Raw genomic sequence first — 6,640 nt, 5'->3', positions numbered from 1 at the left:
AGAGAAAGTAGTCAATCTCAAAAGTCACATACTGTATGATTCCACTTGTATAACATTCTCAAAATGACAAAATAGCGATGGAAATTAGATGACTGCCAAGAGGTAGGGATGATCAGGGAGGGAGATTGTTGTGATTACATAGGAGTGAGGAAGATCTTTAGGAACTGTATATTGTATTGGTTACACATGTATAATATGGTTACACCGAACTATATATTTCTTGGCTATTGCACTGTAGTTACTTAAGATGTAACTTGGGAGAAACTAGGTCAAGTGTACATGGGCTCTCGTACTATTTTGAAACTTTGTGAACTATAATTATGTCAAAATTAAAAGTTTTTAAAAAATATCTAGGAGTTGACAAATTGTGGCCCATGGGCCAAATCTGGAGCTACATGTTTTAGTAAATAAATTTGTCTTGGTAAACAGTCATGCCCATTCGTTTGTTTACATAATATATATATTGCTGCTTTCACACGACAACAGCAGAGTAGTTGTAACTGAGACCATATGATTTGCAAAGCCAAAGATTATATGTGGTCTTTACAGAAAAAAATCGCCACTCAGCAAATGAAAATGTAGTCATTAGAAATTATTTTGGGAGAATAACATGGAAAATGTTAATGATATATTAACTATACAGGTCTCTCTATATATGCAGTAATTAACACTGAGTGATAAGAATAAAAGTGGTTATTTCTTTTTCCTACATTTTCTATTTTTCTATAAAGATTTTAAAAATCAGAATAAAAGATTTAAAAAACCTATTTGAACCTCTTTCCCCAACTGCCGGTAAGGTGCTTGACTTCTCTGAGAAAGCCAAGGCTGTGTTGGGGAGGGGGGGGACCCTCAATTCACCCAGCCACGAGCACTATGCCTGGCAGTGCTCGCTAAGCATGTGCCACTGCATGGCCTCTGTCTGGAAGTTCACCCAGATCTACTGGTCCTTATTCCACATGACAATGAGGTGGCCCTGATGAGGTGACCATGACAGAGGCTAAGTTTAATGTCCTCATTAAAGCAGCTGCTATAAATGCTGAATCTTTCTGGCCAGGCTTGTTTGCAAAGGCTTTGACCAATGTCAACATCGAGAGCCTCATCTGTAATGGAGGGGCTGGTGGACCTGTCCCCTCCACTATGGCTGCCCCAGCAAAGAAGGAAGAATCTGAGGAGTCTGATGATGACATGGGCTTTGGTCTTTTAGGTTAAATCTCTTTTGTAACACATTTAATAAAATGCTAAACTCTTAAAAAACACAACCCTTTTGAAAGAAAAGATTCTACAACAATGAGTATCAATTTAGCTATTCCTATCTTTACCCTGGGTCAAGTCTTACTTAGTAGATTATTAAAGTAGCTATTACTTTTATACATTGGTTTATAATCTTAGACATTTTTTTTAAATGAGGAAAGGAAAGTGACTGGAAGTAATGAACAGTTTTGTGTAGCATGTTGACAGTGAAAAATAAGCATTACAAAGATCTCAGTTCAAAATTTTTATAAGAAGCCTGGAGAGGACTATGGTTGTAATGAAATTGGGGGGGAAATTCTACTTCTGACTAGACATTCTCTTTCTGAGTTGGAAAAAATGCTTTGTAAAAACACCTAACTCACATTTCCTTATAAAGGCATGAAAAAGAAATAAAAAGGAAGATGTTTTCTCATTCCCTTGTTAGCAAGTCAAAAAATTCTTAAATCCTTTACAATCCAGAACACGCAAACAGTAGCAATTTTGACACCTTCCAAGGCCATATGGCCAACGTGGCATGACCTCAACTTATTAACTTATCTCAGGAACATAACTTGTGAAACTAGAAAAGGAATGAGTTAGGATGGCAGAGAAAACAGCCCATCAATATTTGCTTTCTCCCCAAGCCCCAAAATACTAGAGTAAACAGACAAAAGGACATAGAGACCCAGAAAAACACAAGAACATGGACAAAAGACAACAACAAAACTGGAAATCTGGAAAGCTGATAAACATGATAATCAACTTGGAGGACTTAAAGCTACATCAAAATCCACTTCCCAAACAGACAGGAGGGAGAATGGAGAACCATTTAGATTTGCACAGCAGTACCCTTCAAAGTCACAGGAACCCCTGGAGCAGCTCAAACCTCTGAACTGAGACATGGTAAATAAGGAAGATGAAGAGACTGCTAAAATATGGAGGATTAGCATGCAAGTTTCCTAAGAAGTTAAGGTTCCTACATGCCTTCCTTTACTCCACAACCCCTGGGTGATTGCCCTTCCCCAGCTGCAGCATAGGTCTACTCTGCAGAAAGGGTGAAAAAGGAGGTCGGTGCCAGCATCAACACCAGGCACAGCTGAAGCTGTGTGTAGGTAGATGTAGATACACACACATATGGCTGAGTCCCAGTATTTGTGTAGTTACATTCCATAAAGTCTCTGTGAGCACTAAGTGAGTAAACACTGGACTTACTATTCTGGGGGGGAAATACAGGGTTAGATTCCTGTGAGCCTCTGGTCAGAAATTGTTATCAATATATCAATACATACCTTGTTTTATGTATTTCTGTTTAAAGAGAACTTATTTAAATAAATATTTTTGATTCAATATCACTGAACTCTGTGCCAACCCTATAACTCATGCTAGAATGAAGTTTACCTAACGGACATATTTTCTCTGTAAGGCACACTGGAGCCTTCCTGTGCTTAGAAACACGAGATAACACTTCAACACTGCACTAAGGAGCTATTTTAAACAGCGAAATCACCAAGAGAAAGTGCACAGACGTGAAAAATGTGACACCCAATGGAACATGAAAAGGACACTTGTTTACAGCATGAGGTGAAACTAGAAGGCTTGTTCTACCTCAGCTGGAAACATGCATGTCCGGTGACTCAACTTTATACCTGCTGCATGCATGTCTGTGAATGACCATGAAAGTGACATGAGTATTGATTTTAGGGTTACAAACTTTAGTGAGTAGGCAAATTTGCAAATAGGGACTCCATGATTGATGAGGATTAACTGTTTATGTATTTGTATGTGCACATGTATATACACACCAGGATGTCCCCCCAAAAAATGTATACACATTTTTAATAATTATTAATTCCAATGGGTCAAGTCTGAAAATAAAGAAACATTAATCGAGTTATCAGAAAATGTAAGTGTGTGCATTTTCTAGGGACAACCCCTACATGTATGTCTATAATCTAGTGATTAACCTCACGAATAGCAATACTGAGAGCAGAGAACACCTTCCTCTACTTGGCTCACAGAACTCTGCTTACTAATCCTTTACTCCCAAGGCACAAAAACTTCCTGGGAATATAACTATTTCATGAGGAAAGAGGGAGGATGCTGACCTTGGGAAGAGTCCCAAACAGCTCATCCAGGTTTCCTTACAATAAAGCTCAAAACCATCAATACTATTCATCCACTTATAAGCTTCTAGTGTTTTCTTCCTCCAATCTTAATCATGGACACAACTTTCCAAAGATACGAGGAAAGTCTCTAGCACAAAAGACCAAAACAAAGCAGTTTAAAGGAAAATTAAACCTCTTGGAAATTAAAAGACTTATTGCAGATATTAAAAACTCAATAGAAGATTGGGAGATAAAACTAGGGAAATTTCCTAGAAAGTAAAGTAAAATGACATTGAAAGGGAGAGAAAAATAAGCCAGTGCCTGTCCAGAAGGCCCTACTCCAAACAATAGGGATTTAAGAGAGAAAATGAGAAAATACAAGGAAGGAAATAAAAACAATTATTTAACATTTCCGGAAGTGAAAGGACACCAGCCCCCTGGTTGAAAGGATGAAAACAGATCTATGCCAGTAAACATCATTGTCAAATTTTAGGACACTGGAGACTAGAAACTCTAACCACTCAGAGAAAAACAAACAAACAAACAAACAAACAGTAACATACAAAGTGTCATGGATTAGGATTTCAGATTCCAAACAGTAAACATAGAGATAAATGGGACAAATCCTTTACATTTCTGAAGGAAAATAATCCACAACCCAAAATTTATACCCATCAATCAAATATGCAGGCAGAATAAATACATTTCCAGACATTCAAGATTTCAAAGTCTATACCCCGTGTACCCTGACTCCAAAAAATTGCTGTAAGATATGATCCACAACAAGGTGAGCAAATAGGCAATTCAACACAGGGGAGAGAGAAGGAAACTCCCAGGAAAACATCTAGGCACTTGCACCAAAGGGCTACCAGTCCAGGATGGAGGTGTGAGATTCAAAACACCGACATGTTGAAGACTGTCATGACTAAGAGATTGACTGTCTTTGTAACCCGAGAACAGTTATGCTAGTACCATGGTCGGCAAACTGCGGCTTGTGTGACACATGCGGCTCTTTGGCCCCTCGAGTGTGGCTCTTCCACAAAATATCACGGCCTGGGTGAGTCTATTTTGAAGAAGTGGTGTTAAGAGAAGTTTAAAAAATTTGGCTCTCAAAAGAAATTTCAATCGTTGTACTGTTGATATTTGGCTCTGTTGACCGAGTTTGCCAACCACTGTGCTAGTATATCTGGCTCCCACTGTGTTCTACTTGGCTTGTCTGAGTATGTCCCAATGAGATGCCTGCTCTCCCCTTCATATTCTGATGTCTAGATTAGCTGAGGATACTCATTTCACTCCATAACAAGGTTCTGCATTGATCTTCTCTTGAGATGTGGGTAGGTGAGCTTAGAAGCAAAAAATATAAAACAAGCACACAACCTTTGAAGATATTTCTACAAGAGATCCAGGATGCTCCAGCTGTGGTGACTTACGTTGCTTGGGACTAACTCATCACCTTGCTCACTAACATCTCCACCTAAGGCTCTTCTAAATTCTAGAAGCTGAAATCAGATTCAGAGATTATTCAGCCCATCTTCTCAAAAGTGTCTTCATCAAATGGTGGCAAATACTGTCTTCATAGAGCTAGACTTACACTTCTCAGGTGTTCACATCTAAACAAAATACTGTGTTTAGGGATACCACACGGGTGATGAAGTCTGTATAGTACATAAGAGGAGAGTGGAATGAAATTGAAGATGGACTCACAGGTGGCCTGTATGTTCTATTTCTTAACTTGAATAGTGAGTATGTGCTTATTAAAAATTCTCCTGTAAGTTTCTCAATTAAAATGCGAGGCCATTAGAATTTTTACCTTCTCTTTGCATTGTTAAGTGGAACAAGCAAGCTGGACAGAACATACTATCAGCACACAGGAAGAAGCAACATAAAGGTATTGATAATGTAACAGTAAGACACACACTCTAGAGTTCTGTCCTTCACCTGAGGTGTTTGATGACATCATAATGGAGGTTTGTATACAAGGTACCACAGGTCATATACACAAATGGAATTGCTCTTGGTAGTTTGACTTGTAAGAGTTCTAAAATATCTGACCAAGTGATTTTATACCACTCATGGAGTTTTAAACAAAATAAGTCCTAAGATAAAGCAGGCAAATTCTTTATGATTTTGCCCCCTACCTGGGACGCTTTAGGCCTTCTTTCTCCTTACTGGTATTAATCCTGTTTCCCATTGTTCCTTTTTTTTTTTTTTTTTAATATATATATTTTACTGATTTTTCACAGAGAGGAAGAGAGTTAGAAACATCAATGAGAGAGAATCATCGATTAGCTGCCTCTTGCACACCCCCCCACTGGGGATGTGCCGGCAACCAAGGTACATGCCCTTGACCGGAATCGAACCTGGGACCCTTCAGTCCGCAGGCCGATGCTCTATCTACTAAGCCAAACCGGTGTCGGCCATTGTTCCTTTTTTAAAGCAACTTTTTCCTAAAAAGTCTTTCCCAACTATCCATTCATTTACATACTGCTGAGTGATCCTTTACCCAAATCCAGGCACTGTTCTAGACCTTGGGGATAAAGTGGTAAACAAATTCCCTGCCCTCAGTTTCAGTGAGAGTGAAATATATCTGATGCCAATAGATGCTATGAACATAAAGCAGGGAAGGAGCATAAATACAGGGGAGGACATGGCTGAATGGGTCAGTTGGAGTGTCGCCAGTACACCAAAAGGGTTGCTGCAGGAGGCAACCATCGATGTTCTGTCAGTTTCTCTCTCTCCCCCTTTCCTCTCTCTCTAAATATCAATAAACATATCCTCGGGTGAGGATTAACAACAACAACAAAAGGACACAGGAGAAGGGTGTGTGTGCCATTTTTTAATACATGGTCAGGGGAAAGTTTACGGGAAAGTGATAATTGAGCACAGCCCCGAAAAATGTTTATTTGCAATAAGAGCACTTTAGGGAGAATAGCACGTTTCCAGATCTTCATGTCAAGTGGTACTTTATCAAGGATTTGGCACCGCTAGTACTATTTTGCTGCACACACCCTGCCTCCTCAGTCCTTGAAGGCAAATCCCCTTTTATCACTTTGGACTCCCAACATTTAGCATGGAGCTTATGTTAAGTTCCCAAGCATTGCTTATAGATGACTCACATCATAAATATTCCAAAACGTTGAAATAATTCAAAATATTGTATAAGTCTTTGTTCCCCAGAATAAAATTAAGATCTTTAAGTTTGGAGGATAATCCACATAAATCAAAATATGTTTCTCTAAGACTTGTGGCTTATAGTCACATTTTCTAAACTGCAAAATATGTGATGTGCTGATTTAAACCCTTTG

The sequence above is a fragment of the Pipistrellus kuhlii genome, unplaced genomic scaffold (assembly GCF_014108245.1).
Source record: "Pipistrellus kuhlii isolate mPipKuh1 unplaced genomic scaffold, mPipKuh1.p scaffold_m20_p_5, whole genome shotgun sequence".
Lineage (NCBI taxonomy): Eukaryota > Metazoa > Chordata > Mammalia > Chiroptera > Vespertilionidae > Pipistrellus > Pipistrellus kuhlii.
This window is presented reverse-complemented; position numbering follows the sequence as displayed.